Source organism: Amphibalanus amphitrite, unplaced genomic scaffold, assembly GCF_019059575.1.
Source record: "Amphibalanus amphitrite isolate SeventyFive unplaced genomic scaffold, NRLGWU_Aamphi_draft 001655F_arrow, whole genome shotgun sequence".
Classification (NCBI taxonomy): Eukaryota; Metazoa; Arthropoda; class Thecostraca; order Balanomorpha; family Balanidae; genus Amphibalanus; species Amphibalanus amphitrite.
In genome coordinates this window covers 29,874-46,476 of record NW_024883148.1, presented here as the reverse complement: position 1 = coordinate 46,476, position 16,603 = coordinate 29,874, and the positions used below count along the sequence as shown (strand labels likewise).

The 16,603-nt window shown below is 46.2% G+C and overlaps 1 long non-coding RNA gene and 1 other non-coding gene across 4 annotated transcripts; both read left to right on the top strand.

Annotated features, from left to right (window-relative positions):
• The first annotated feature begins 273 nt into the window (after positions 1–273).
• LOC122374430 lies at positions 274–16,273 on the top strand. Of its 3 annotated transcripts, XR_006255218.1 has the most exons (39): positions 274–545; positions 2,815–2,859; positions 3,020–3,069; positions 3,298–3,367; positions 3,545–3,592; positions 3,770–3,830; positions 4,009–4,055; positions 4,229–4,308; positions 4,481–4,535; positions 4,738–4,783; positions 5,211–5,289; positions 5,467–5,546; positions 5,712–5,761; positions 5,938–6,007; positions 6,192–6,230; positions 6,410–6,469; positions 6,662–6,714; positions 7,144–7,223; positions 7,448–7,498; positions 8,620–8,656; positions 8,868–8,923; positions 9,100–9,187; positions 9,361–9,409; positions 9,626–9,699; positions 10,134–10,195; positions 10,589–10,683; positions 10,870–10,923; positions 11,348–11,462; positions 11,636–11,718; positions 13,191–13,254; positions 13,455–13,547; positions 13,838–13,899; positions 14,395–14,442; positions 14,632–14,716; positions 15,000–15,081; positions 15,252–15,311; positions 15,490–15,552; positions 15,764–15,821; positions 16,111–16,273. It is a non-coding gene; the product is annotated as an uncharacterized LOC122374430 (long non-coding RNA). The 3 variants fall into 3 exon arrangements; XR_006255217.1 differs by lacking the exon at positions 8,620–8,656 and having other exon boundaries at positions 277–545; XR_006255219.1 differs by lacking the exons at positions 274–545; positions 8,620–8,656 and adding an exon at positions 549–587.
• Positions 7,312–7,376, top strand: LOC122374434. The gene has a single exon (XR_006255220.1). It is a non-coding gene; the product is annotated as a small nucleolar RNA SNORD31 (small nucleolar RNA).
• Positions 16,274–16,603: the final 330 nt, after the last annotated feature.

The following is a 16,603-nucleotide window of genomic DNA, read 5'->3' as shown; positions in this document are numbered from 1 at the left end:
GTTTCGTCACACGGCTCCATCTGGGTCCCATGTGGGACAGCTCAGATAAGTCGGTCCCACATGGGACCCAGTTAGAGCTGTGTGAAAAACACGGGGACCGACATGGGCTGCCCATATCGGACCCACTTGGGTGTGCTGGCTGGCTGGCTGGGATATCAGATTACAGATATGAATAATTTCATATCAAAGGTTGCTGAATTTGCTGACTCTCTTCTGCTCTTACCTGAAAGCTTCCTTGTCACGTTTCAAAGCGCCCTGTATATTTTAACCGGTTATGACCTAAATCCTGATTTATCGGCGTTGTGGATTCGCCGAACCCCCGTCTTTCCTCACGTGGACGGCAGGGTTGGCTTGTGCTGCCACCTGTCGGTGCTGCACGCGGCTGGCGTTCGCTCATCTGTCACCAGGTGGTGCTCACGGCGCTGCCCTCGTGACATGACGTCACATCCGCTGTCGGCTCTCGACCAATGAGCGGCCGGCGTCGGGCGCGGCTCGGCGGCGAGACGCCGGCGTCGGCCTCATTTCTTCCGGTGGTGTCTGAGCAGGTGGGTGGCGTGGCGAGCATGGCGCCCACGTGGCCAGAGAAAGTTGCTCGTGCTGCATTTTGGATATTTGTGTGGTGTGATTATATTATATGTAGTGCGTTGTGTGGTTGTTAGGAACCGGGAGGTTTTACTCGAGTTATTTCTGGGCTTTCCGCTGTCTTGGATGGGTTGCAAGGGTTCTGGGTTTTGTTCCAGCAGCTCCTGGCTAAGCATTGCTTGTTCCTAGTTTGAGTTAGTTGCGTTGGACATAGTTGCTTTCTGTACTGGGTGGTTTCTAGCTGGAATTGAAAGTGAGATGTGGGTAAAGGATGAGTGATAGATAAGCCATTAAAATAATTCAAATGCGGGATAAAAGAACAGGCAGCTGGTAGTGGTATCCCTTCGACGCTCTAAACCTCACCGCTGATGTGTATTTCTCTTACCTTTGATTCTTTTCCACCTTGCCTTTCTCTCGCTGCATTTTGATTTGCTCTAAATTTTATCGCGATTTCCGTTTGCCTCATACAATCTCTGAGATCATCGACGATATTTTTATTGGTGCGAACTGAGCGAACCATGAAGTGGACGAATTGAATCTACCATGTGGATTGTGGGGGTAGCTTTAACATAAATGCTGGTAAATGCAAACATGCAAGGACACCGGATGACCTCTCCCATGGCCCTCATCCCCCCCCCCCGGGCGACGCAGCCCTAGGACCGCGGCACTCCGGTCTAAGGAGTGCCGTCTCCGGTCTTAGGACCGGCTGCCGATGTGTCTGGCTCACATCGATCCGTGTCGGCATATCGGATTCGGATGGCCGGCTCATCCACATCGGTGAAATCCCCAAGGAGGCAGTCTGCAGCGCGTTGTAGCATAGTGTCTGCAATTCACTATAGCACACATACGTTAGGTCACATTATAACGGAAAGGACAGATGCCCAGCTGCGCAGAGTTAAACCCGCGCCCTGGTGGCGGGGGGGCTATTTCCCCCCCCCTCCAGACTTTTCGATATATCTCCAGAACCGCTGCGCCGATCGTCACCGAACTCTCATTACCCTCCCGGACATCAATTTTACACATTGTGACAAAAAAAAAATCCAAAGACTGATTGGTTGGCCGGAAATGACGTCAGAGTGACGTCACGTTCTGCCGTTTTCGACCCAAAAAAAGGTTTCGCGGGAAGAGCTCTAAGGCCAATGGCTTTGAAAATACAGAAAAATGATGTCATAAAAACTAAAATTGACAGGGTACAAAACTGCAAACTCGGATTTTTGACATTTTTGGATTTTGACCCCTAAAAATAAATAATTTTTTTATATAATTGCCGAAAAATCCAAAAAGTTTTTTGAGTTTCGAAAAAAACGGATGTGATAGTCCTTGCTGCCTTCTATCCACATACCAAATTTGAGATCGATGCCTCTTTTTTTTGCCAAGTGATAACGAAAAAAAACTTCAAAATTGGTTACGTCAAATTTTCAAACTCAATTTTTAACATTTCTAGACCCCGTAGCGCAAAACAAAGACCACCATTAGACTCCCCGTGACGAGCTGCATCGAACCAATACCCATTTTATGCAAAACTGTCAACTTTAAAATTTGACCTGACCTTGACCTGACCACCAGAAAGTGACCTAAGTCGTACCTGATGGTCTTATAACCAACACCATTGAGTTGGAAATGAAAAATTCAGTGACCTCTAATAGCAACATATGTACAAGGCAACTGGCGCCCTAACGCTGATTCTCGACAAAATGCGTTTTCGTCGATGTTATAGCGCATTCCCTAGAAGACCCGTGAACGGTGAAACATTTCATCTTTGACCTGACCTGTGACGTCATCGGCGACTCCGAGGTCAATGAAATTTGGTTTCCTATGGCAAATTTGACGGGCCTTTCGAACGCAGTTTGAATTTTGCGGATCCGTCCAGTAGTTTCGGAGATATGAGGGGCAAAAATAGCCCCCCTCCCCCCACCAGGGCGCGCGGGTTATCCCCCTCTCGTGAGGGTCTGGGCCGAGTGGCACGGGGGCGGTCCTCTGGGGAGGGGAGGTAAGATGAAAGGCGCGTTATGTCCATTGGTGGTGGAATGGACAAGTATTTGTGGTCAAAGGTGTGCGCAGTCGATGTTTCCGGAGATTTCCTGGTGAATAATTACAATCGAACCCGGTCTGAAGTGGTGTTGGACTTAGTTTTGCGGAGATAACATTTCCGCAGACAAGATTGATCGTGGAATTGCCTTTTTTATTGGATACCTTTAATGGGTGTGTGACAACTGCATTTCTCTTTTGCAGGAATCTTGCGACTCTCGGCTTGGCAATTGGCATCACATTTCAAAGGTATGTCTAGATTTGTGTTGCAATGCTGTGTTTTCCCCATGACATGATGTCTGATTAGAGTTTCTGAATCTTTTTGACGAACACCTCAGCTGAACAGTTGCATTCACATAAAAGGTGTTGGTGTGCTGGGTATCTTCTAATATGTACAATTCTTTTTCAGATCATCTTGCTGGACTGCTCAAGGACAGAGTTGCTGTCATGATTCGAGATGTAAGTACCACCTGTACCAGCTACATTCTGGCATAAGTGTATTTATTTGTGATAAGGTACACGCCACACGGTGATGATCTTCTGTTGGACTTGACTGATATGATGCTGATTTCTGACACCTCTTCTGAAGCATTTGCTGAAATTGCTAGGGAGCACTTACTGATATTTTTGCCCTAAATGTACGCTTTCCATATCTGCCATGGTCTTCATTTGTATGTATCTTTTCAGTTACTGGATGCCACTGACGTCTGTGATGCTGCATTCTTTGAGAAACAAGTCTCCTGGCCCTATAACAGAGGTCAGTTATTGTGGTTTAAAAATGTCATTGCTGATGACTGTAAATGATGGGATTTCTGACACCTCTTCTGAGCACCTTGCTGAAAAGGCTTGATAGCATTTGCTGATATTGCCTATTTGTGCTAGTAATACACTGTGGGAGATGGCATAGCTGACATGTTTTGTGGCTTGTCCACAGGAATGCAAGAGGATATTCATCAAGATGACAATGAGTGTAGAGCTGAAGGTATTTATGACATTTTATATCCATTTGGTTTTGCTTCTTACAGGATGATCTCATATTGCATAGGCAGCTTTTGTTGTCACTGTTGCATTTGATAGTAGAACTGATGTACCTATCATGTATGCTTTGGTTGAATTTTTATTATTTCTTAAACTTAGCCTTATGCTTATCTTTTCACAGAACTTACCAAATCAAAACAGCTAGAACTGAACCATGGCCAACCTGAGAGGAATATTTGAAGGTAAGGATTTGTCTAGCTTTCAAGTGCTATCTTTCACTTTTCCTTCTTTTCTTCTGATGAAAATTTGTGGGAATCTCTTTGATCATGCGTGAAAACACCATAACACAGCTGATATGTTTGAAAGATCAAAACTGAGCAATAAAAATATTTAATACCATAACCATCCTCTTTTCCCCAGGTATACTGGAGCGCACCATGATGACACTGTGATATCATGGGATATAGGTAAGTTCTGTTGCAGTGGTATTTATACTGGATGTCACACTTCTTGTGATGAGTAGATTGGTCTTTCTGAACTACATTGTAGTCGTGTTGCTGCTTAACCTCTTCTGATTCTCTGATCATATTTTAAATGTCTTGCTATTTTCTGGTAAGTCACTGTGCTGTGAACCTTTCAGATCTCTAAGGAGCTGGTCTTGTCAATGATTGACAGACTGGTTGAACTACATGGATCATGTGGATCTCGCTGCCTGCCGAGGTAAGCGGTGCTGGTTGATCAAGTTTATGTTAAGAATCCAATTGCGTGATGTTTTTACTAGATAGTATCTGAAAATGCTTTGATCAGAACCACTTGCTGATTTGAGTCATCAATTCTTATTTCATATCTTTCCCGAGTATATTAATTTAATGATCATATCCCCTTTTCACAGGTCAGATTCCTGACAGCAAGACATCGTTAAATATGCAAGAATCGCGTTCAGTCAGGTAAGGGTATTAGAGGGCAAGCTGCAAGCTTAGACTAAGCATCAGTGCTCAAGGCATAGGTGTCAACGCTCGACTTTAGTGTGATGACTTCCTGTCGATGTCTGAATCTAAAGAAGACAAAAATACAGACTGATTTATTGTTTCATGGCCAGTTCCGTATTTTGGAAGTTGTCGCATCCTAATGTTTGTATTTTATTTGCAGGTCTTGTGTGTTGACTGCTGCTTTGCACCAGCTTTGACTGCTGGAGGTGAGTTCTGTTGACATGCTTATCCTATTTGCATTTATATTGTTATTACCGATGCGCGCGGACTGCCCTTCGCCGGTCCGCGCCGTGGCCCCGGAGCTGTCTATCCAATGCAGTATGTTCCCCGCCACAGCATCGAACAGCAACTCTGTCCCCGGGCCGGGGCCGGTCCCCGACCCGGCGTGGGCAGTCGGTACGCATTCTCCAGTGTCTCGCTGTAGTGGCGCCGCCACCAGGACAGTCGAGAAAGACCATGCGGGCCACAAACTTGGGATGTTTCCTATTCATTTAGTGTCTTCTAGCTTTTCTTCTCATATTGATGTGGCGCTGAAGTCTGTTGCTACGTTGATTGATTTAAATGTGTTCACCAATCAGTGGCTAATGCATAGTTAGTTTTTCACAAGGCTCACTGTTGACATTTTTGTTGCAGATCATGGCACATCCGTGGACGGCGTTGTCTCTACCTGTTGTCACTCCTAAGCCGTGTTCAACCAAATTTCCAGTCCCAGGTACGTTTATCTGTGATACACCACTGATCAATGCCCAATTAACGTGATGATTGTTCATTTCACAGACCTGTTCTGAGTTAGCTATGCTGAGCCTAGAACGGCCATCTGAGGAGTCTGTTTCATAAGAGAATTGTCTCGCTTGTGCCCGGTCTTCATCCCATGTTTGTTGTCTTTCAGGACGCTGAAAGAACACTTCATCGAACCAACTTTCTTTGCGGCGCTGACTGATAACGAGACCATCACCTGAGTGTGTAAAGGTGAATATTGAAATATGCCTGTGTTTATGATGTAATTAAGTGATGACATATTTTACCGCCCCAGTCTGAGTCGATCTGATTGAGTGGTTATTCATCCTGATGTTTCAAATAATAATCATTTTCAACATATGTTATTCATTATCTCATTTGAGCAATTCATTTCAGGTTATCCTGCTGTGATGTTAGCAAGCGTCGTCTATTTGCGAACGGCAAAGGTAAGCTTTCGTGGCATGATTGTGCTAAACAGATGCTTCCTAAATGATGAAATACGGAATTACCGTTTGAACCCAAGTGAAACAATTTCCATGGCTGCTTTTTATCTGAACTAATATCAGATAGCGTGTATCAGAAAAATGTGTTGGTATATCTTATAAGATTTAATTATTTGCAGGGTCACAACGCATCTGAATAGCTGGCAAGTGTGCGGTTCCTGATTCCGTGGAGCAGCGTTATCGAAAAAGGTTTGTACAGCGTTTGTTGGGGCCTTTCCCCAGTGCTGCTCTGTGTTGGAAATGATGTTGCTTGTATTTGCTACTCTTGACGGTCGAATGACGACAGCATCCACAATTGCTGATCATAATGATCAGTTCCCATCATATGTTTCGCGCTACGGATGTTGCGTGACCCAGCTGCTTTCTTTTTCAGAGACGTTTTGCGGTCTAGGGGCGCTTTGAATGACAGCAGGTAAGCTATAATTGTACTTAGTGCCTAATATTTGACGCGAATTAGTGATGATTTTAGCATACTGAGGTGGTACTTTGCTGACTTGCATTACTTTCTGACACACTCTTGTCTGACGTAAATTCAGATATACCTCGCGGGTATTTCCCGGGCTTGTTCTAATCATTATGCCTCCCTTTCAGCGAATATGGCGACAACTCCCTTCGCACGGTGTTCTCGTGTGGAGTTTTGCTACATACAAGGTAAGCGCCTTTCACAGCAACTGTGAGGATGTTTTGTCATAGCTATGATTCAGTGATGATATTCCCTTGCTTACCATTCGCGGTTTCCACCCGAGATCCGTCTGTGAAGGCTTGGCGCGTCTGACAGTGCATGACCATGTAAGTGTGAAGTGTAATGTGACATTCCACTGACTGCTCATTTTCCTTTCACAGAGTATCTGCGGCGTCGTCACTCTAAGCTCCACGTTACTTCGTCTGCTGCTTGGGTAAGCAGAGTTTTACATGCCTTGTTTCTTTTGTTAGTAACGTACATGTCAGCTCTAAAAGAGCAATACGAGCGAGTTGTTTCGGATCTCCTAGATCTCATAAATTCAGAGTTCATTGTTAATTGCCGGAGCGCTACATAAGTCAGTGTGAAGTGCACGGTCTATGTTAAATGTTCCACCCCGCCTTATTAAGCCGGCTGGTTTCGGCGAACCGTTACCGGGCCAGCATGCTAAAGGCGGGAACAGCACCCAGTCCCCGATCACTTGCTTGGCGGCGATCGGTCAGCTCGGTCGGCCGCCAAAGTACTGGTCGGCACAGCGGGATTCTACGTAATCCTCACAGGCTTGATTGCTGATGGACTGTGGGAGGATGTTTAGTGAGAGGGTGTAGTGGGTATCGTAAATTGACAAATTTGTTTCCTGTTTTAGCGTTGGCGTTGCTGGTGAAGATTTAGAAGTTGCCTTGGGATCGGCTAACGTCGAGATTGGACTCATCTGCTTGGTAAAAGGTGAGTGTTTTGGCCTAGGTGGTTTTCCTATTTGAGGAACTGAAGCTCCCTGTCTGAGTTCATGTTGATTTCTTGATGAGTCTCTTGTCTGACGTGATGAATTCGTATACCGCCCCAGTCTGAGCTGAGCTGACTGAATGGTTTCTAAATCTGATAATGTTGACCTAGCTTAAGTAACTGGTTGCTAAGATGCTCCGCTAACGGTAATTTTTCTATCATTGTAGGTGGCTGCAAGTCTGCTGGATCACGAGTCATGCCCTAACGTGAGCGGAATGGTAAGTTTGCATCTCTGCTTGGGGTTTCGTTTTTGTTTTTAAGTAAGACCAGCCGATGCGCGCAGACTGTCCTTCGCCGGTCCGCGCCGTGGCCCAGGAGCTGTCTATCCCATGCAGTATGTTCCCCGCCACAGCATCGAACAGCAACTCTGTCCCCGGGCCGGGGCCAGTCCCCGACCCGGCGTGGGCAGTCGGTACGCATTCTCCAGTGTCTCGCTGTAGTGGCGCCGCCACGAGGACAGTCGAGAAAGACCATGCGGGCCACAAACCATCCATTTTACACGCATTGTCGCGCCAAATTATGTCAACATGCTGTTAATCTTATGTTTTTGCTGCAAGTGTTGTGTGTTTTCTTTGCTCCCGCGCCATTTCTGTAATGGTATGTGTGCTTGTATTTCGTGGTCGTTTTCCCGTCTAACATTACCAGTATAACGCCTTTTGGGGCGACTAACGGAGCGAGCGAGAGGGTGAGCCTTGCACGTGCGAAATTTCGAGGAAGTACCTCCAGCTGACTTGTGCACGGCACCCTACTAACCGGTCTCTAGCGATGTGCCAAATTTGAGCACAATCGGCCCAGCCGTTCTCGAGATCTGGAGGCGGCACCCTGCACGTGCGCACGTGCAAAATGGGTCCCAACTGACTTTTGCACGGCACCCTACTAACCGGTCCCTAGCCATGTACCAAATTTGAGCGCCATCGGTCCAACCGTTCTCGAGATCTGGAAACGACCCCTGCACGTGCGCACGTGCAGCAGCGCCCCAACTCTAGCACATGGATATGCAGTGCCTAGTGGGTGCCTACCTACATGCCAACTTTCAGCGCAATCGGCCAAGTAATTACCGAGATATTGCAACAATTACAAAACGGACACCTCTTCGTTTTGCACGTGGCACGTGCATAAGGGGTCACCCACATGCATCAGGAATAGTCCAATACTTGGTAGAAGGAATGAAGCTACCCTACAAAAATTACCGCGTGTAAATCGGTCAAGTGGTTGCTGAGATATAAGCCTCGCAAAAGCGTGACCACGGCCGGCCGGCCGCTCATACTCAGAAATTTCCGTTAATCTAAGGAAAGACTACGCTCGCTTCGCTCGCTCCGTAATAACATTGTTTTCGCAGGTTCTAGTGCCAATGTGCGTTCTTCTGTCTGCGCAAGGTGCGTAGAACCTATAGATATCGAAGCTTCTGCTAAAACTCTTCGCACGTTTCATCTATTTTCGGTGTCTATTCCTTATTGTAATGATGTTTATTGTATTTGCTACGTATGACTGGTTGCATGACTATTTCATCCACAACTCTGAATCCTTGTGACTTATTCTAAAAGTTAACTTATCTTTTCCACCCATGACGTAAAACATTCTTCGCAGAAGCCGATTCGGTGAAGCGAGTCTATGGGAGCTGTCGTCACACTGCTCATTAGATGGTGAGTTTAATATCCTGACTTCGCTCTCTTTCTGGCCTTGATGATGAAATACGGAATTACCGTTTGAACAGTAATGAAACCATTTCCATGGCTGCTTTTTATCTGACCATTGTTTTGTTTTATATTAATCGTGCTCGATTTTTACGTGTGGACTAAGATTGTCGCGCCTTTTCTAGGTCCCTCGGAATTGTATGACGCCAGTATGGAGTAGATTCGAGAATGACATCCTCAGAAAGTCGCTGGGACGCTTGCAACAGACTTATGGTGAGTATTATACGGTATTGCTTTGACTTTCATCAGTATTGTGATGAAAATTTTGTGGGAATCTCTTTGAATTCACCTGAAAACACCATATACACTTCTGAACTTTTGAGCTCATTGACATAAGGTGTTTCATCTGAAATATCTCTGGTAACGTTTTCTCTGCACCTTTTCAGCGTGCCCGACATCGGCTCTGGTGGAATCTGAAGCAGTGTCCCCACGCAGGTAACTATTTTGTATATTGCTTTTACTCGTTGCAACTGTTTTCTATGTTCCGCCGTCCACTACGATGATGAGATTCAGCTCAGAAACATTCGCGGTTTCCACCCGAGGTCCCCCGGGACTTCTGAGGGCCCGGCACGTCTGATATACTCGGCAATTTACCCCGCGCGACTGCCGCCAACTTCCCCATCTCACCGACTTTCGTTTGTCCTGCCACAGGTGGATATGCAGCACGGACTGTGGCGTCGGGCTTTCGCAGCTGGCAGAGGCGAAACGATTGACCCGTAGACTAGGTGAGTTTAGGCGTCCTTGTAGTCTGGCGATGAGTGAAGATACTGTTTTGGTTGAAAAGGGGAACAGTCTTGTGTTAGGACACTTAGAGTAATGTCAATATTTGCCGGTATGGTCATATTTGCCATATTTTGCAGTCACATTTGCTATATGTATTTGCCATCTTGTGGGGCTTCCAGAGTCTGTCAAATTCCCGTCCGGCGGCTCTGTGGCCGGCCGGGGCCAACGCTCTGGAACAGCACCATATTCCGGACTGTTCCACTCTGGGGTCCCTGCTGCGTCGGACCGCCAGAACTAAGACTTCCGGACACTAGTCTAATTGAACGTGCAATTTGCGTGGTGTATTGTAGCAACTTACCACGTGCAATGTGCTTCTAAAACGCTGGTCTAGTGATCGCAACTGTAGCAAGGTATTTGAAGAGTTTTCTCGTTTCAGGTTGCTGTTACGGCAAATGTTCGCCTACCCATTTTGATGGAAGACTGGATCATAAATATCTGGTAAGCAGTGTGTCTCTGCTGTAACCTGTTGTAAGGTGCTAGGCGCAATCTTTCATGATTGAAATTTGAAAGCGACATCTGTGAATTCTTTTGCATGCGTTTTTTCGTTGTTAGTCAGATTCTTACCACAGTGATGGTGTTACTACTCGTAAAATTAGCACTGTCATTTGATCACGTGTCACTGTGTACGACCAAGGCCATTTCCCCGCCCGGCTGTGTCTGTGGCCGGGTGGATGAATACCTTGGGAGAGAGACGTGCGGACTGTGTCGCCGCCGGGGCGGTTCACCTCAGACCCGGTGGACAGGCGCTGCTCGCTACAGTCGACGTGTAGAGGCCCAGTTACATGTGCCTGATAAGTCGGCTGTTATTGATAGTCTTTTCTTTTGTTGCAGGAATATGTTACAAAGACATTTTGCGGAGGCAGTACTGAAGAATATGTCGCTTTGTCTGGAACATCATGGCGACTGCTCCAACCTAAAGTGACCAGGTATGTGCTTTGTAATTGTGAAGAGCGGTGCCGCGTACGAGAATTGTTACAAATGATGAAATACGGAATTACCGTTTGATCAATCTTGAAACAATTTCCATGGCTGCTTTTTATCTGAACATTTAGCGCATCACTCTCTTGCGTCCGGTTAACATTCTTCGACTGATGGCTTGTTTTATTTTTCAGCTCATTGAACCCGCGATATGATAATGCAAGCCAGGCCCTCCCGTCTTCTAACAGGTAAATATGCATGCTGTCAGCTGTAGTTCATTTCGTTTATTTTATCGCCCCGATCGTGGGTGCATTCGTCCCCATTGATCAATGGACTAAGTACGCTCATACTTTGTTTGCAGTGTTGCTAGGGCCTAGGTGACTAGCGTCGTGCGTCATTTCTAATGTATCCATCTGTCTTCCTGTATATCTCCACCCTCGGAGTGTCCGTCTGTGGTCTGTCACGTGCCGGGATGATGACAAAGGCCGAGTTTGAGGCGGTGCCGGTCGGCCGGTTCGAGCTGCCACCGGCGGATCCTGGCCGGCCGCCCGTCAATGAGCACTCGAGAAGCTTTGATCTTAACTGACCGGCCTTCACTAAGCCGATCCGAGGGAGGGAGGGGGTCCATCGCAGGTGCACACGCGCGCTAATGGGTTGTTTTATGTCTTGCAGGTGTCTATCGGATGTCTTTACTGGGAACGCAACTGCGCTATGGATTGCTTGCCAACAATACTGAAGGTTCCGCCTAAAGAAGTTGCAGACCCCCTGCTCTGCGACTCTGGAAATGGTACGTAGGTGTTTTCTTACTGAAGAATGTCTTACATTTTCATATGATGATAAAACACGGATCCATTTACCGACAGTTCTGTGGGGATTCTTTAATTTGACCTGATTTTATAGTCTAATCCCTTGTTTGACGGGCCTGTTTCATCTCGTGACGATTTTAATGCCTGTTTACAGGTTGCGTTCAATAATCAACATAGATGCGGCTCTGGCATTTGCATTATTCCATGGCTGCCTTCTTCGTCGTTGGAGCTCGTTGGGTAAGTTTTTTCTGATATTTCATACGCTGTTTTTGTTATCGCCAGTTGCCAAACCACAGCCGGGCTGTACTGTGGCCCGCCTGGCCAGGTGCGCTGGAACAGTGACCGTGGTGCCCTAACCTCCCCGCCGGTCTGCCGGAGACGCGAGTGGGACTTGTGGACCCATACAATAATTCTCTAGAGAGAAATTCTACCGCAGTGACGAAATTGTTAAGTGGTACTGGAATCACAATCAGAACGGTGGCTTACTCAGCATGCAGAAAGAAAAGCAAATCTCGTTCGGAAGTTGGAATGACTGAGCGCGTGGAATTAAAGGGAGATTATGACCTTTTTCCACAAAATCTGAGTTAGGACCATTTTCTGACAAAACACAACAAGTTATAATGTAAATTAAAACCATTTTGCTCAATTCGGTACCTTGCCGCAAATATCTCAACTTGAAGTCACGTTAGCGGGGAGCGCTGAAAATGACCGTTGAATAAGTACTTACATCACTTTTTGGTACTTGCATGTAATTTTGTAAAATGAGCGTATTCATTACATTTGATCTTCATCACATCTAGTTAGTTAATGGTCGTCTATAGTGCCTTCAAAAGATATTCATGGTTTGGGGGTGGTTTATGTCTAAATTTACGCAACTATTTTTCCTGTTCATCATCTGTCGCCATATGCTGCTATTTTAGTAGCAACGACTCAATTTTGAATCGGTCCCGCCGACCACAATAAAAGAAGATAGATACAACACTTTTGCGGCATCACTGAAAAACTTATGCAGTACTGTTATCAAAATTCTCATAACACCGTTCGACAAACCTGAAGTCTTTTTGAAATAAATATGCTTGTATTTTTCGCTTCAGGCTCTGAGGCCAAAATAATGAATTTCGTAGTCGCAATCGCAAGATTTGGCTGCGTTTCTGGCGCATGCCGGTCATTTGTGGCGCAAAATAATACTTGGAAACAAAGAAGAGTAGGCACTATGTACCCCCGAATTAGAATCTAATTAATTCTAAACCGAATTAACTCTAATTCAAATTAGAATCCTTACAACAAAGCAACAAGGCGATAACATAAACAAAAACCCAAGCGTCGCTGTTTGAAACAAAAGCGCCATATATTGCGACTTTTTTTATAGAGAAGGACAACGCATTTCGGTGGGTGTTACAAGTACTGCAAGTACTGCTTCTTTTTTGCAAAAATAAAAACCTTTTTCACATACGAAAATGTGCTAGGAAATTTTCATATTTTATAGAAACTACAGTAGAAATAGTATAGATGTCGAGTAATTTTTATTTAAGAAACAAGAAAGCTCATTATCTCCCTTTAAACTTCAGTTTAAACGAGCTAAATTATCGCATACAACTTTTTTCTGCTGTGCATATTTTTATATTGACGTATATAAGGATACATGTTATCGGCTATGAAATTGATTTTGTTCTAATAAGTCCTTTGCTCACTAATGCTTATGCTCACAGGTCCGGGCGTCGTCCATTCGACTCCTCGCGGCGTTCGTCGGCACAGCCACCATCAGCAAACACAGTGAGTTAATCATGCCTGTTCATGAGTGTCCGCGTCTAACTGTACTACGATGATGAGATTTTAGCTCAGAAACATTCGCGGTTTCCACCCGAGGTCCCCGGGACCTCTGAGGGCCCGGCACGTCTGATATACTCGACATTTTTACAATTGTGCCTCCTGTGTCGACCTCAGTGGCTGATCAGTTGCGTTATTGTTTGCAGAAGCAGCAAAGTGTCTGGTGGACAGAACCAGCGAAGTTACTCTAGGTTTTTGGGGTGCAGCTATGGTGCTACAGGACATAGTTCTCTGAAAACGTAAGCATATTCCTTCCGTCGATGGGAAACTGAATAGCTGGCGTTACTTTAAATAATTTAGGTAAGATGTCGAGTTTAAGATGTCGAGTTGAACTTTCGAGTTTGTGTAGTGATAAGTTAGAGCAGCCTCTTTTACACAGTAATTCACTCTCAATGATGATTGTTCATTTCACAGACCTGTTCTGAGTGACCGGTGCTGAGTCTAGAACGGCCATCTGAAGTTGTGTCCGCTTCCTACAGCCGCTGCCTCCGAGGTCTAGCGTCTGATTGTGAATTGTTTGTGTCCACAGCGCTAGCGGGTTTCGTAGCGTGTACTGCGGCCGACAGGCGAAAGGAAACTCGCCTGAAAGAGGTATGTTTTCTTGAAATTGCGCTGATTCTGTGAATACTTTAAAAACAAATACCGATGCGCGCGGACTGTCCTTCGCCGGTCCGCGCCGTGGCCCCGGAGCTGTCTATCCAATGCAGTATGTTCCCCGCCACAGCATCGAACACCAACTCTGTCCCCGGGCCGGGGCCGGTCCTCGACCCGGCGTGGGCAGTCGGTACGCATTCTCCAGTGTCTCGCTGTAGTGGCGCCGCCACGAGGACAGTCGAGAAAGACCATGCGGGCCACAAACCAACTTTTCATTCGACGTCACAGACCTGGAAAGCTTGTATGGAAACCAGTGTGTCTTGTGGGTTATGACCCTCAGCATGAGAGTGACTGTAAAGGGAAAATACTCTGGTATCATTGGAATAAGTGTAAAGGAGGCATTTCCAACGCCCTATGTGACGCAGAGACAGGTCGCGATTTTTTCACAATGTGCGCATGTCTGGCTCTGATCAGTGATTTGCACTTTCGCAGGATTGGGAAACAAGCCTTGCTGCCCTCGTCCGTGCTAACAAGTGCATGGTAAGTTGATCGTGTCACTTCGTCCTTTACTGCACTACGATGATGAGATTTTAGCTCAGAAACATTCGCGGTTTCCACCCGAGGTCCCCCGGGACCTCTGAGGGCCCGGCACGTCTGATATATTATGTCTCGTCCATTTTGCCTCTTGTGCGTGTAATAGGCGCTGACATCTTGGTCTCTTGTTTTCAGTAGCGGCAGAGGGTCCTTGACCAAAAACCACGCATCTGAAGGCACCCGGGGAACTTTAAAACGGCACACGTTCTTCGAATGAAAGGTAAATGCAAGGAGGATGGGATGCGATTATTGCGGCACCTGCTTTTCATCTAGCGGTAGAAATGTTCGTTGTCTTTGTATGTCTCCTTTGCTTTGCTTTACGCTGCTTTATTGTGCCCTCGGCGATATTTTATTCTTTCTCAATGATGATTTATCTCTCACAGACCTGTTCTGAGTAGCCGGTGCTGAGCTATGATAGGCCATCTGATGTCAATTTGCCTGCCGCCTGCGGTCGTCTGTGTGCCAGGTTCCAGTGGCTGACCGCGACTCATTTTTGTCCACAGTTGTTGGTGTTTAGCGGTCGGCCTCATCTCATCTTCCGTGCCCTCGTCTCCGGAAAGAAATTCCACCTGACTGAATTCCTAGGTAAGGAAGTATGCTATGAGGTTGGAGTGTTGGCTACTTTTCAGTGATGATACTTGATCCGCTGACCGAATTAAAGTGTGGAATTTATTTTTCTGAGCTATTTAAAGTGATGACTTAATTTTCTTTCCCTTTTCCCATGTTTAACCCAGTTGTTCTCGGCTTTCTTCCAGGTCCCAACTCCGACCTGCATTTCATGGCTCTATGCATATTCGTTCATCGTTTGACTATTGGTGAGTATCGATGTCTGTCCCCTATGGCTGAATTGTTACCCATATCAAATGATGCATTCTTGTGCCTCGATTTTCCGTGAGAGCTCACTAATTGTCACTACCACTGATCGTGTCGTTTGCTTTCAACCATCAAATGGCTGCCATGTTTTTGTTTTAACCAGCATCTCTTTTTGCTCAGGCGAATTCCCGATCGGACGCGTTTGAAGAACCATGAAAGCTCTTCTGGTTCCAAAATACCCAGGTAATATCAAAACACCTCATTTATGTAACGTGATGGTGGCATGACTTGCCATACTGTTTCACTGGCCGGTTTAATTAACGGTATGATAACCATGATGGTTCTTTCACATTCTCTGATCATAATTGATGACTCATCCATCTGAGCACTTAGCTCCTGGCGCCTCCCTCCCGCCTGTGCTTCAGTTACTTGACACTGTCCCTCTCTTTGGCAGGCATCTGCGCGGAAACATCTCCTTGGGACTTCTTCAATGCGTCTGTGATAAGCTAACGGTGAGTTAGTTTCTATGGATGCAAAAACTTTTCAGTATTAATTGTTAGTCATTATCGGCCATGATGCAATGTGACTCGGCGTACACTTCTAGGGCGGCCATCTTTATGCAATTCTTGGAACTGATGCTGTGTTGTCTCCAGCCGTCGTAATCCAGTCTCCTCTGATGATACTCTCACCTCTGAATCACCGTGTGGTGCAACACATTCGACTTGGCTGAGCGTGCCCGATGCCCCACAACTGGCCCGTACATGGGACGCGTCCTATAAGCGCTGTGCTCGTGTGTTACAGGGTAACTCGGAGGTGCGAGGTGCCACAGGCCACCCGCCGGGTCTTCCGGCGCTGGGAAGCCGCATAGTGGAAACGATCCGTGGTGTAATCGGCATTTTATTGCGAGGACGCGTGTATTTCGAGTCGAGAACGTTGTCTAATAAATGGCAGTCTGTTGATAAAATGGATTTCGATGCAGTTTTACACGTAGCACGACAAAATCGGCAAGATATGAGTCGGAATACGTGCGGGAAACCGGCTGTACAGTGATCGACTTGCGTGTCGATTTACCCACGGATCAGTCTTTGGCTGAAAGCTTCTCGGATCGAGTCCCATTTACACAAGCATGCCTTTACGCGTACGTTACGTCGGGAGTAGTCGTGCAAAAAAAGTAATCGGAAAATGACCTCTCGGTCGTTGCGCCCCTAACCCCCAACAAACAAGGGAGTAGTCATACAGCTGACGTGATTTGATCGGGAGGGGTTTTTGGTGTTTGTGAGGTGCGGAGTACTTC